Source organism: Pezoporus occidentalis, unplaced genomic scaffold (assembly GCF_034315485.1).
Source record: "Pezoporus occidentalis ecotype Australia unplaced genomic scaffold, CSIRO_AGI_Poc_V1 ctg197, whole genome shotgun sequence".
NCBI lineage: Eukaryota > Metazoa > Chordata > Aves > Psittaciformes > Psittacidae > Pezoporus > Pezoporus occidentalis.
Window position 1 is genome coordinate 1,168,037 of NW_026913822.1, and position 15,153 is coordinate 1,183,189.

A 15,153-nucleotide genomic window follows, 5' to 3' on the forward strand; every position below is an offset into this window, starting at 1 on the left:
TTCTGACATAAAAGGAGCTTTTGTGGCTCTCTGCAGAGTGTGAAGGATAGAGTGAATTGAAATGGATAATTTATTCTAAGAAATGTAAGTAGTATTCTGAAAGGTGTATGTGTACTGCAAATAATAAAAGATATGAGGTTCATCCAAGAAGATGTCGGGCCTGCATGGCTTTTTATCCATTTAATCAGTAATGGAAATGGTCCCAGTGCAAGGAAGGAAGATCTGTTTAATTTTAATTGTGATTTTTGGCACTGTTGCTCTAACATGAGCTTGGCTTACCTCTTGACCCAACCCCAGGATTGTCTGTTCTCATCAACTGGAGAAAAAATAAAGAACATCTACATGTTGGGAGTATCAAATACAAGAGCAGTTTAAAATAGATGCAGTTGTGACAAAAGTGGCTCAAGTATCATACATCAAACACTTGTTACCTCTCTTTGCCTTAGTGATTGCATGTGACTAAGAAAGAGTGAGTGATAAAATCTGAAGAAAGATGAAACCAATCTGGGGCTTTTTAAAGATCATCAATCATTCTGTGCAGCCATGATATTATTAGTTCCAGTAAGCCTTGTTCTCCCATTTTATGAACATCATAAACCCCCCACCCCTAGACCAATGTTATCATGGGGAATCATTTTTATGGGCAGCATCTTAGTGTAGGCCAATCAGATCTAATCACATAACAAGCTACTGAATTATTCAACGTTCTCCCTAATTTTGCATTCTTCCTGCACTTTGCTGTCACTGCAGGGTTTTAAAAGTATGTGTTTTTACAATATTTATTAAGAATATAACCATAAGCAGGAATTTTGCTTTCTCTATGTCTTCCAATAAACATTTGTTCCCTTGGATTGTTGCAGTATATACATTACTATATAAAGAATACAAAAAAAAAAAAAAAAAAAGAAACCCACAGTGTGGCACTCGGCTTTAAATTCTTTCAGCTTTTAAAAGACTGAATGTAAAGACAACAGTAGCAAAACAATTGTGTTCAAACATAAAATATTCAGATTTACTGAGCAAACTGTAACCAGCATGTCCCTTAGCTGTTGCTATGAATACAGGGCTTACATTGTATATAAAAATATTTCAGTTTTAATTGCAAATCTGTGCAGAGATGATTTGGGGTGTGTAATTAGCACATAAATTCCAGACTTTGTGACTGCTGTGAAAACACACATTATTTATGGAACTATTATCTAAATATAATTCAGCGTTTTTTGCTTTCAGCAACTACTGTAAAAGTCTGATTTAATAAAATGTGAAAAATTTCCCATCTCTTGCACTTCTGTTTACATTATGAAGCCTTCATTCCTCTGCACTGCCATTTCCCACTCGACCTGCAATGGACTTTGTTTTCAGTGGCTCCATACTTCACTTACACCTCAGGGAGGTTTCTTCACAACCATAAAGTGCCAGGCACTTAATTTTTTTAAAATGAAAATTTGGATTATGCAAATAGCTCTAAACTGCAAAGAACAATGAGTTTATGTTACCTCCATCCTCATGCTTTTCATCCAGGCTAGAAGTGGGAATAGATAGGGGCCCTGTTTAAGCGGGTTTTAAGCTACCATATGAAGATTTCCAGTTATCTGGACAGGGTTACTGGAAGGACGAAGTGGTCTCTTGCTCCCACACACTTGTAAATTGCAGGCTCAGCCACTTCAAGCTCCCATCAGTGTAAGGTACAACCAGGAAGAAACTTGTCTTCTTCCTCACCAGCAATCCCATGCATTTTCAAAGCTGCTTACTTGCACCACCTGGTTTACAGCAATATTTTGAGACCCTCTTCCATTCCAGAGTTTAAAAGCGTATTTTCAGATTATATAGAACTGAACATTTCCCTTGCCAGCTTCATGTTTTTTCTTAAGGTTAAGGGCTGGAGCTGATGGTGATGGGGCTGGGCACCAGCTATGCACTAGTACTGCAATGGCAGGTTAAATAATGAAACACAGCTTGCAGTAAAACCAACAAAAATCTGTAATACGGACTTAATTTATATCAGAATGCGACATGCCAGAAACTTTCTGCTTTCTTCCTTTTTTTCCCATCCTCATGGGCCACTCTCTGTATAGTTTTGCTGTCTTTGAAGGAAAACTCTTTCCCTCACTCCTTCTGCATCCCAGCTGTGAGACACCTACGACTGCTTTGCTGTCCCTGGCTGCTCAGCAGCTCTGTGCAATGGCAACCTCAACAGCCACCGCAGTAATAATTGCAATAATCACTAGCAGAGTTTCCTTGCATTTCCCAGGGCTGCCTCCCTTTGCATGAAAAGCTTGACTGAAAAAGCATCCCCATGGATGCTTCCATGGGGTGGGCTGGACACTGTTTCATTGCCAGAAATGTGCATTATTTTTTGCTCATGAGGCTACTAGGATTTGGTAGTGACACCTCCATGCACGTCTGACCAGTTGCCTGTGATAGAGCCAGGCAGGATCTGTGCTCAGTGTACCTCGTAGCCTGGTGTAAATTCTGATTTGAACAGTGATATCAATGTCATGGCACACATGCTCGGGGAAGGGTGTTACGAAGAGTAATTGAGAGATTCAGCATGAATTCACCGAAAGCTGTAATTTAAAGTTCCAGTACTACTATTACCATTAAAATGTAAAGTGACAGAGGCCCAATTATGAACTGTTATTTTCTTAAATAAAATTGCTTTTTTTTCTTATCCTCTGAGAAGCACTCATTTCTGCCTAGCTGTTGCTGTCACCAGGACCTGTCTTTGTGGCTTCTGCTGTCAGTGAGATGCTGATCCTCCCGCCCCTGACGAGAAACAGATGGACAGGGCAGCAAGGCTGGGAGCTGTGCAGGGGGTGTCAGAGCAAACAGCTTTGCAAGGAGGTCTGCAGCCTGCTTTCCTAGCAAAATTAGGCACAACTTCAGTATTTGAAGGAGACCCCAGCCCTGCCCTCGTAAACTATGAATGGTATCCATGGGCAGAGGAGATACTGAGTATGTTTTTAGCAGGGAAAATGTGTGGGTAATACTGGAGGTCTTTTCTGACAGACAGGTGGGTTAGTAATTGCTAGCATTGCTTCCTGCATAATTTTAATGAAAAAATTTGCTGGTTGTTTGCATGACAAACGTTAGCATGCAGTACAGATTATTAGACTGTCTCCTCAAAGAATAATGAAAATTCTCCTGGATATCCCTTCGGCTGATGTTACACTTAGACTTCAGATGAATAGCTTATACTGTCTTTAAAGTGTTAGTGGGACATATGGCATGAAAACTAGGACCCAAGTTCTTTAAGTGGTCTCTTGATATTGGTGTGTTTTCTTAATACTTGGCATGGGGAATCACAGAACATAGAGATGCCACAAGGACTTGACCTTTCATATGAGAAAGAAGGTACTTCTTTCTGGGAACACAGAGAGTTTTAATGTAGATAGTTTGAAAAGTGGCGGAGTTCCATTTTCTTTCACATGCAGACTTCCAAAAGTGAGAGCAGCATTTGGCTCACAGGTAGCAGAATTGTAGTCTAAGAGGTAGAGCTGTCCTAGAAATATCAGCCTGACCATCTGTACATCTGGTGGATGCACACACAAAATTCAGATCAACCAGTTTGACTTTTTTCACTCTCTTGTCAATATAAATCCATTTTAATTCCAGATGCAAAACAAGGAATCCAGTATTTTCAGGTGAGATCAGTCACATACAAATAACCTAGGCAGTCACTAATGAATACCCAGGAAGAAATGGAAGCAGAGGACTTTTTGCAAATCTGACAGAATCAATTACTTCTCCTTACAAGTGGTATCAGAATACTAGGTTATTTTCCCAGCTGCCTGTCAAACAGCTGAACGCAAGAACATGACATAACATTCTCACCTTCAGTCATGCTGCCAAACAGAATAATATGATGTTTTCCATACATTGGTCATCATCAGCCTGAGCAGTTTTCATTTCTAATCCATTTAACTAAAATGGATGTTTGTCAGAAGAAAATATCTGAGAAATCCCTCAGACCATACTAGAGAGCATTCACAAAGAGGGGCGTAATTTGGAAGCAGAAGGATTTTCTCTTCAAGGCACCTCTGGGGAAGCAGAAAATGACTGCAGGAGCAGAAGACAGGAACACATCCAACAGCTCACAGAATAAACTCTATTTGATAGTCAGGTGTATCTGTGTTACAGAAGAAAGCTACAGAACAGAGCAGGAGACAATCTGGTGACCACAGGCTCAGAACCATAGAATGGTTTGGGTTGGAAGGTATGTTAAAGATCATTTGATTCCAAGCCCTCTGCCATGGATGGGAACATCTTCCACTAGACTAGGTTGTCCCTGGCTACTCCCTATGACAGAAGTTGAGACAATCAGTGCAACAGGTTTTTAATTATGGACTGTAGATCATTGTCGATGGTTGCTTTCTGCAGTACTGGCAAACTTAAGTGTTGGTGGTTCATTCTTTAAGTATATGAAATGGAACACTCTGTCGCAGCCAGGGCCAGCATCCCTCTGTGCTAGGTGTTGTAGAAGCACAGGACCAACACCTCTCTTCTCCATGTCTAGGAGTTTAAGTTAATCTGAGACATATCACTGTCCTGTTAAGGCCATGCTGGCAGTGACATTGAACCCTACAGGTAAGAATACACCCCTTATGTCACTCCAGCAGCATCCACCCACTCATATCATCATGTATTTGGTTCTGAGTTTGACCTGACCAGGGCTGGCTCCGCACCTGAAGTAAGGCTTCTCTGTGTAACATCACCAAAGCATCTCCTCCCAGCACCATACTTGCAGCTGGCTGAATACTGGGGCCAAGTGACTTAGACGATTCAGCTAGAGCTTTCCTGCAAAAACCAGTAAAGACCAGTCCCAAAGAAGGCTAATTAGTGTTGGCCGAGTGAATGCTGGTGAAATCATTCAAGGGGGACACATGCTGTATGAGGATGGCCGAAGCTGTGATCTGCTGCTGGATTGAAAAAAATTAATAAATTTTATGCTATGCATTGTAAATACTCCTTACATGTTTTAATTTTTAATAAAAATGCTCCTTTGTAAGTTTTAGGAGCAATACAAGTTTAATGTGAGCTCAGAGAACCATGCAACACAAGGATAATTGACTTGCTGCCATCACTTGCTAGATATATTTTCTTTTCCTTTCTTATGTCTTCATGTTTCCTAAGTTCTTAATGGAAACAGAACATGCTTGAGAGCCAGAATTTGTCACAGAGCTTACTACCTAGTAGTCAATATTGAAATTGGATTTGAATTACTGTGTAAGTAATTACCAATAAGAAAACCAGAGTAAAAGGGCCGTGGAAAGACATAATGCACCTGCAGGTCATAGGCAATGGGAAGAAGAAATAATAGTGCTTACAGAGGTCAAAAGTTTAAATTTTCAATTATCATTGTATCAGGGAATAGAGGCTACTTTTTATGTGTATGGTTTCCTGTGTAAAATTTGAGTTTGTCTTACATGGATGTTTGGTATCTTTCCACTAACCAGTGTCACAACTGAAAAGCCAAACAGATGAACAATATTTACACTGAACCTTTGAACTGTTGGCCTGATATTATCACTCTTTTTAATTACAAAGTAGTTCAGTGTTTAACTAACTTTACTTTCATCTTCTCTGTCTCTGCTTGTACCGCATTACCCATCTGCAATAAACAATGAAGAAAGTTGTAACATCCTGAGTAGTGACTATAACCTGTCCTCCCCTTAATGATGGGTTTAAGCAGTTTGTCAAAACCCATCATCTGAAGAAGATTGAATTCAATGACTGCCAAATTGGACATACTCTGAGCTGAAATAAAAGCAGAGAGGTGTCTGTGCTTAGGGGCTTCCTAACAGAAGTCTTGGTGTCACTGTAAGGCATCTTTATGCATCATCTGTGGTGTTTTGTGGAAGCTGGAACTGTAAAAGCAAATTGGAAGCAATATTTGCTCTATTCACAAGGCAAAACCTCATAACCTGGGAAAGAACTTCACTACTTAAAAAAACCCTCTGGAGCCCCCAGTTTTAGGGAGCAGGTTAGGGGAGATGAAGTCATCACATCCTCATCCAGAACTACTAACAGTGCTACGTATTACACACAAAAGCTCCTGACCAGACTGATGTTTCTGTTAAAAAGTTCACCAGTGTCAGCTGGGACGTAACCTGAAGCTCCCAGTTAGGTTTCAGAGTAGATAACATGCTAGGCAGAGCCAGAGCTCCTCCTCTAAGAACTTTTTGATTCTTTTTCTTACCCAATTTCTTACTGCAAAGAAAGCCAGAACAGATTTAATATTTTTTACATACTTTTGCAGAGAAAGATAGCTTCACGGCTGTTTCTTGATCCTACAAACAGGTCTGATTAAATGCAAACAAACAGTATAATTCAGTGAGTTTTGGGTATTACTTCCTATCCATAACAGCATGAAACACAGGAGGATCTACCGAGTTGCAGTCTGGACATGTGGGTCTATTTTCAGCTTTAATAACAACTTTTTGTTATTCTTGATAACCCTAACCATTCTATGATTCTGTGATGGATAATGTCATTTAGGTTTTTTCCTGCAGTATATTCACCTGAAAAAAAGTATACTAAGACTTTTCCATTGGACAGTGAGGCAGAGTATTTTGAGATCCTCACAGGAAAGGAGGTATGGAAAAGGAAAGCTGTAATTGAAGATAAGCTGGCAAGTAACAACAGTTTACAGTACCACCACCTTAGGGTAATGTCATCACCTCACAGTACACCCTTTTCTGCTTTCCATTGACAGACCTTAGCTCGAACTTTATAAAGATTTTACTTGCACAGAGGCAGAGATGAACTGTCTCTGAGACAAAGGAAAATGTTTTTTTTTTTTTGTGGAGAAAGTTCATTAATAGTCTAAACAAAGATGGAATCAGCACTTAGGGTTACTCCAAAACCACCTGCTCAAACTGGCGAGGACGAGGGTTAGAGACAGATTCTGTGGCAGGATTAATATGTCCCCTGGCTTGGTTCTTGTGATTTATGTTCGCAGCTATTGAAAGCAGAAGAAAGAGAGGTTTCAAAGCTGTGTTTGTATTCCCCAGAAGAGTTGTTTGTGATTTCCATTTTGTAGGAGATTTTTGTTCCTCTTTTATCCATTACCAGACTGACAAAAATGAAAGACTTGTATTAATTCTTATTTTCCTCTCTTGACATCACAACTAGACATAAATTTGAGAAAGCTGCTTGCAGAATTCAGTTCAATTAATGTGCCGGTGCTGTCCCTTGACTGAAGAATGTGTGTAAATGTGTGTGTTTGTTACTCACTGGCCCTTCATCAAAGGAACTGGAGAGAAGAAGGGAAGAAGGAAAGGAAATTTTTAACCTGATCATCTGCATTCTTCTAATTGTGCAGTCTTTTCTGCCAGAAAATTGAAACCTAGGATGCATGTGGGTTAACACCTTCAGGAGCAGTAAAATTCCTGTATATATGAAATAAACAAGTAGACACTACTCTGAGGTTTTATGTTGTATTTATCACATAATCATAAAATGGTTTGGGTTGAAAGAGACCTTAAAGCTCTCACAGTTCCAGTCCCCTGCCATGGGCAGGGACATCTTCCACTAGACCTGGCTGCTCCAAGCCTCACCCAGCCTGGCCTTGAACACTGCCAGGGATGGGGCAGCCACAGCTTCTCTGGGCAACCTGTGCCAGGGCCTCATCACCCTCATCAAGATGAACTTATGCTTCGTCTTGGTCTTATTCCTACCTTCATTCTTTAGTTTGTATAAGCATGTAACACATGGAGGGCATTCATGCAGCCAGCCTCCCAGTGCACTGTGTGTGGAAGAGAACAAAGAAGCTGTCATTAAAATACCTTTCATTTAACCGTGTCTGCATTAGGAGTACCTTATTAGGCATGCTGACGACAACATTGTCAGGAGCAAAAGGAGCTTAGAAGAACTGATTTCAATTTGGCCCCAGTTCCAGAAAATTAAGCATATATTTAGGACTGTCTTTGTTCAAGAAAACCCTCACTTAAACTTATTTGAGCAAGGATGTAAGACACCCTTTAACATATAAACATACGCTGCTCCTCATAAACAGACTTTGCAGTTTGTAAAATTTAATTTGAGTCAACAGTGAAAAAGAAGTGCACATTGATGTAGGACTTTAATGTTAGCCTCAATATCATACCCTCCACTTCCCCAGGTATAAAAGGTAATTTAGACTGCTTTTGTAAAGACAGTTGGGCAGTATCTGCACTGATATTTTGCTTCATGATGAAGATGCTCTAATGAGCCTGAAATACATGGATTACAGTTCCTGACTACTGTGACTACTGGGGTACAGCTCCCCATGCCAGCTCTACCCATGCATGGCTCTCACTGGAGGCAACAAGAAGCATCCCAGGGTCTCTGAGCAGAGGGTAGGGAATGAGACTGTTCTCACAAAATGTGGTTAAGGGGTCTGAAGCAGCATGAGCTTAACTTTCAGTGCAGAACTAGACATAATGCTTTGTAGGATCAGACCCAAGATCAGGAGACCTTGAGGTAACTTAAATTGTCAGGTGCAGACAAACAGTCCATGGATGTCCAGCTGACATCCATATGCATGCATATCTTCAGAAACACTGGGGACTGTAATCATACACAGCAAAATGGATGCATAATGGGGGAAAGAAAATTAAAACTTTCCTTCATCCCTCACTTTCTCAACCCAACACCCTGCATAACCTTTTGTAGCTCGAAGCAAGACAAGAAAGTCAGCATTTCGCACCCTCCAACAGCTTTGACATGACAGGTATGGTATTTTCTTCCCCACAGAATTGGCAAGGAAATCCACCCTAGCAAAAGTGCAAAAGTTTTCAGTGTAAGGAGGTGAGGTGCAAAAACTGGCTTATAGGCAAAGGTTGAAATGACTCAATCTGAAATAAAATGTAAAGCAATTATTGCTAGGAAAAAAAGATCATGCTGACATTTAAAAGCTGCAGTGATAGTAACTGTCCCTCCCCAGGCTGACATAAGCAGCCTTGATTTGATCCCCAAATGCTTTTTTTTTTATATATGTAAGATATCCTTTATTCAGAGGCAGAATGCAGTGGGATAGATTGCCTTAACCTCAGCTGTTGATGCAGTGAAATAATTGCCACCTCAGAAAGGTAATTACATATGCCATTGTTTATACACATAATAGGCCTGGAAAAGCATGTTCTGCAGATATATAAAAAAGAAAATCCTGCTTTTGCATCAGGGCAGAACACTATGTAAAGTGATTGCCACAAATAACATTCAAACCGTTGCACATTAGTGGTTGATTTTTCTTCTGGGGAAGAGGGGGAAGGGATGAAGGCTGTGGAATAGGGTGGAGAGAAAAAAAGAGGACAGTTTTTTTCAATGGCCATAATAACATATCCAGTAGTTTTTACTTTCCTGATTACTGCTAAATGAACCTGATCTTTAAGAAGTTGTTTTTAAAGTCACTGCTTGAAAGACACATTTTCTGTTGTTGTCATCTTGTGCAAATACCACTTCTCCTAAAGTGGCCTTAATTTTAATTGCTTTGAAAGCAGACCCAATAATCTGGTAGAATATTTTATAGCATCATGCATCTCCTCTGTGTGCCATTAGTACCATGTAAAAGGTGAATTTATGTAACAAAAGGACGGCTAAAGTCTCTTTTCCTCCCTTCCATTATGATATATCTAACATCAAGGAATAAATCAGAGTGGTGTGATGTCAACCACTTTAAAAAAAAAAACAACAATGCAGAATATATATTTTTTCAGAATACTGAAAGTATTAGGGCCGAACAAAAGAAAAAAATATACATATGTATTTCAATATTGAAAGGAGCATTGTTAGGTGCTGAAGCAATTCATAGCAGGGCTATTCTCTGCTGTAGTGTCCAGCAAATTGCATGACCTGCTTGTTAGGCTTGACAACAGTGTTTCACCTAACAAAGGCCTCAACAGCTCAGAGCAGCAGAGGAATGTCAAAATGAGCACATTTCACACACAGATGTGTGACCATAATAGTCTATAAGAAGATGCATGGGGTGGAGGGAAGGGGCTAGGGGCTGGGAAGGCTAACAGTTAGCAGTAGGGACATGGCCCTACTGACCACATTTAATCAACCCTTCTGTAAACAATTCAACATTTTCATTGTTCTCTAAAAACTAATAAAGAGAAACAAGCACTTTTCATTCATCTTGAAGTAATTTTCTGTCAGGTTTGAGCCCCTTGTGGCCTACAGCTTGTGCATTGCTAGCTGTGTGATACAACAACTATTTCAATTTATTTTACAAACTCTGGCCATTCACATGTCAGTTAGTGTTCACCAAGCCGGCATCTGAAATTGTGCAGTTAACGAGTTTTACAACATTTCTATCAAGAGAAACTGTTTAGCATAACTGACTCTTAAGGAGTTATTATACCTCTAAAAATCCATTTTAAGGGGCATTATTTAAATAAAATAGAAAAACGGTTCACTGCCTTTTAAAGGGCCTACAAAAAAAGTCCATCAGATCCAGTGCAGTAATCCTCAGCTTAAAGCACTCTTGAGAGCACTTCTGGGAATTATCAGCATAATGAAATGTTTTGTGAAATGTCCAGATAGATTCCTCCACTCAACAATTTTACTGCACCATATTTATTTTCCTCTTAGTTTTTAAAGAAGTGAATTACTTTTTTTTGAGGGGATGACTCTACATTGTGCGGATTAACTGAACACATTATTACCAAGTCTGTAGAATAAGTGAGGGGTTCAGTCTGTGTGCAGTCTATATACATTTGCAGGGGAAGAAAAGAAAAAAAAAGTCAAGCTCTTTATGCTATACTCAGCTCTAAAAGGGTTAAATCACAATGAGGCTTATGCAGATTTGCATTTCTCTTGTACTGCATTTTTCCCATACTCTTGAACAACTTTGTTATATAATAGCACCTGCAAAATGCTATATTGAAACCAATTATTAAGTTAATTAAACAAACAAAAAAGCTTATAAAACTGGAATTTGGTTTAAAGTGCCCCGAAAAGCAGACATTTCTGAATTTTAACTGGGAGAGTAGATATTAACTGCAGGGACAAATGATCTGAAACTGCTCATGCTAAGAGTCCATAATGGTAGAAAAATGGCATCATATGAGTAAGTCAATCTCAACATATTAAACCACCTAATGGAGTAAAACCCACATCTGCCATGTAAATTAGTGAGTGTTTCCACCTAAAATGAACACTGGTAGGAGAAAAATTATATTACAGTGCACTTACAGATACAGTAGGTACAATATCCAGCGGCACATATGCAGCATGAACAAAAATAGTGGCAACATGTATGCACTGACCAATCTGATGTTATTTGTTCACTATCATTTCTACTTAATTCCAATGAAAACCTCAGGAGAAAGTGCCAGCAAAAAAAGATTTGTCCCAGGTCACGAGAGACTTTTTGCACTAATTCTAACACAGAGTGCTGTCAGTCCTGGAGATTGATGGACAGTCAGTAACTTTGATCCACAAGACACTTGGACAGTAATTCATGGACTGAATATCTTCCCAGAGCAAAGGTATAACCTTTCCTAAAGATGCAACCTTTCCACAATAACTGTAGGCAATACTACAGCAGCAATGTCAGAGGAGCTGTCTCCCAGGGTCTATCAAGACAAAAGTGCGAGTAGGATGGCTTCCAAATTGGCAAATCTATGACCCATCAACAGTATTAATTGAGATAGTGGACACCTGTTTAACAACTGGACTCTAACTCAGTTTTGCAAGATGGTAAGAGTTTTGACACTACCTCTGTGCATATTAAGTTTTAAGCACACAATCACTGGCAGAGCTGGTTACTCCATGGTTAAAACAGCGGGCTTGTTTATAGCTGAAAGTTTTCCTGAAGTGGTGTCATGCTCCTTAACACTTTCCTTCAAACCTTGGCATATCAAAACACAAAACAGGAGGAAAAGGTTTTTCAAACATATATTGTTTAAATCTATGTTAGAATCAGTGGAGAGCTTACCTACACTTAAAATAATGCATGGGTGGATTGCTGAAAGGCAGGAAGGATGACTTTCTAGATACCAAAGATTTTGGACAGTGAAATTTAAAAGCACCCACTCTACAGAAAAATGTGCCCAACTCCAGAAAGCAAAGGAAGAAGAGGCAAGACCAGAAGTGAGTGAATGCTTATTTTGTACAAAACTGTTAATGCAAGCAAAATGACTGAAGAAACAAAGGAGTGAGATGAACTTAAAGGCACTTTCCAACCTTATGCATTCAGGATTACTTGATCTTAGCTTGTTCCATAGTCAACTAGTAGATGCTGTAACAGGAGCAGTAGAGGTCTGCTGGAAAGAGGTAAAAAAGGGTCATTAAAATACCCTACATGGTCTTCCTGTGTTTATAGCATAAGTCTCCTCCTCTTTACAAACCCCACTTCTTTCTGCTTCTTGGCCTGAAGAGAGTTTTGATGGGAAACTCAGAGCTGTAGATAAACCAAAGGCAGTGGCAGGAGCTGTGAAGTGAAAATGGGTAGATAATAACAGATTTTAAGACCTCAAAGTGGCCTGCTTTGCCATGTGCTGGTGAGATACAAAAGATGCAAACACCTGAGTGGAAGGCAAACATAAGAAGGAGCTTGACTATAGTCACGTATTTCAACACAGCTAATTACAGTCGTTATTTTCCATGAGTTTAAGTACCATGGCAGTGGATTTTCTTTGTCCCCTCATTATTTATATGTATTTGGCCAAAATGGAAGTATGTATTTTTTAAGCATGCACAGAGGTGCCACTGATTTTCTGTTCTGCAGTAGGTCTTTTCCTTTTGTGGAAACATTTATGTAAAACAGAAAAAGTAAAAAGATGGTGGGTTTTATGCATGACGTTAATCTGTGACAAATGAAAACTCAACAATTTTTTTTTTTGGTGTGAATAAAGTTGAAACTTTTTGATTTTTTAATATGCAAGCCTGATTTATAGGAGACTGCAGGGCTTGAAAGGGTCTAAGCTGGGGTGCAGATGTGCAGATGTGGTCTATGTCCTCCTGCATCCCTGTGGAGGGTAAAGTCTCTGCCAATGAGCCATGAGTGGGAAGCACCTTGTCTGAGTGTGTTTGTCCTTAGCTTGGTGTTGCCAGGAATAGGTTGTTGCTTGTCCATGAATTATTCCACTGAAAACTAGCTTGGCTATCCTTCATTCCACACTGAAATCTACAGTTTGGACATCTCAACACTCTAAAATATGAGAGAATGTTATTGTTTTAACCCTGTACTTACAGTTACAGACAGTATTTTGGTTCATATTCTTCTACACTGCTGGGATAGGTGTTTTCCATTCTTATTCCCCGAAAAATACTTGCCTTTTAAGTATGCAAGGAGCATGGTCTCAGTGGAAAGCTGTGTAAGTGCACTCTACCCTTTTGGGGGATTTATGCTCTTGATAAAACTTCCTCCCTGCAGAAGGCTTGTGAATGCTTTGCAACAATTTACTATAATTTAAGTTTAGGTGGACAAGTCTGTCTTCAAATTATCATTTAAAAACATTCAAAATCATATAGAATAAACCAAAAAACAAACAGCCACATCATCAAAGCTGATCCTGCATGGTGAAGAAGACATTTGTATACATAACTTCTGTCCCTAAGTTGGTGGCAACCTGAATGGCATATTCTCTCATGTCAAGCAGAGCTGTGTATCATCATGATGAGATTCAGGTCCATGTCAGTTTGGCACTACTAGCAATAATATCAAAAATCTTTGTTATGAGATACTTGTGACCTTTGATAGTCAGGAATAAGCAAAACATGAAGAAAAAGAAAAGAAAAAAATATTAAAAGAAAAATATAAAACTTTTGTTTTAGCTTGTCTTTTATATATTGTCAGATGACTCAAGCAGGCTTTCTTTGGCCTTTTGGGATGTGATGACGCTGCTATTTACCAGAAGTCCAAAACTCCAGTCACACTTTTAAAACAAAGTTTCTTTTGCCGGTAAAATTGAGGCTGGTTGGTATAATCACCTCTGTGAGAGCTGGAAATGGAGTCTGCCTCTATCACTGCTACAGCTGCCGGTAAAGACAAAGGCATAACAGTAAGAATTATTGTCTTTTTTTCTACCCTGGCTTCCATGAAATGTAGCTTTTTTAGTCATGGAAAACCTGTGCACATGTCCTAATAGTTTTTGAACCTGTACTTGCATTTGAATTGCCAGGGGTATGTAAGAGATTGTGAACCTAGAAGAAAAGTGAGAAATTGTTTGTACTTGTATCTCATCATGGTCCGATACGTCCAAACGGTGCATGTGGTGAGTTTTTTCCCATCTCATAATGTGCCCATTGACTTATTAATATCCAAATCAACTGCCATATGTTTTTCCTTTTATTACTGGATCACTGGTTCTACTCATGGCCCCTTCATCTCCTCTTCCTCTTTGAACCAAGTCAAGCATCCCTCACAGTTTCAGCCTCATGTTATCAGTTATCAGTTGCCATTAAAAAAATATTAGGTTAGGCTTGAATTTACTCAAAACCACTTCATTTGCTACTTCATAGACATGGACATGTGTTTATTTTTAAGGGATGGTATAAAAGGATAAGTAGAAAAACATAATTCTATAACCAATTGCACCAAGTACCACTGACTAAAATAAGTCCATGAACAAAACCAAACACAACAGGCTGTAGAAAACACTATAAAAGTAGCAACAAAAAGCACAGTGCATCTTATCTTACAGAAGGAAGAGGTGAGTGAGCAGGAGAAAGAAGAGGAAGCACTGGCATCTCGTGAACATGGAAGATGACTGGTTATGCTGGAATAGGGGAAAAGACCAACACTTCAGCTGACAAAATGTGGCAAGATACTTGTTACAAGAAACCTTAGGGAAATTTTTCTGAGAGGCAATGGCACCTAGGACTAACACTCTTCCACCACTGGCTGCTTATGTGTAATTTGACTGTGGTTTGGACGTTCCTGGGGCAGCCCTGGAGTGGGTCCAGACCCACAAGAAGAGTCAGAAACTGAGTTGGTGTAAGAGCAAACTGGAGGCTTACAACTCATGTGATATAATAGATTTTTGCCATCAAAGTGGTTTGGGACCTGTCCTTATGTATGAGAAGCTTTTGGTAGAAAACTGACAAAGAGACTGGGCCACAAATCCCTGGGGTAGATTGAAGTCCTGTCCTTCTTTGTCATCTTGTTCAGCATCAGGACTGCTGACATTTCTTTCAGGGAGGAGAACATCCTGTTTTTTTGGG

General features: G+C 39.5%; 1 long non-coding RNA gene across 3 annotated transcripts in view; it reads left to right on the forward strand.

Annotated features, from left to right (window-relative positions):
• The window catches only part of LOC134163009 (uncharacterized), a 50,744-nt gene extending 49,473 nt beyond the window's left edge, over positions 1–1,271 (forward strand). For all 3 annotated transcript variants that reach the window (XR_009964524.1, XR_009964523.1, XR_009964522.1), the window contains one exon: positions 298–1,271. This is a non-coding gene — a long non-coding RNA (uncharacterized LOC134163009). The remainder of the gene's footprint in view (positions 1–297) is intronic.
• The last annotated feature ends 13,882 nt before the right edge of the window (positions 1,272–15,153 follow it).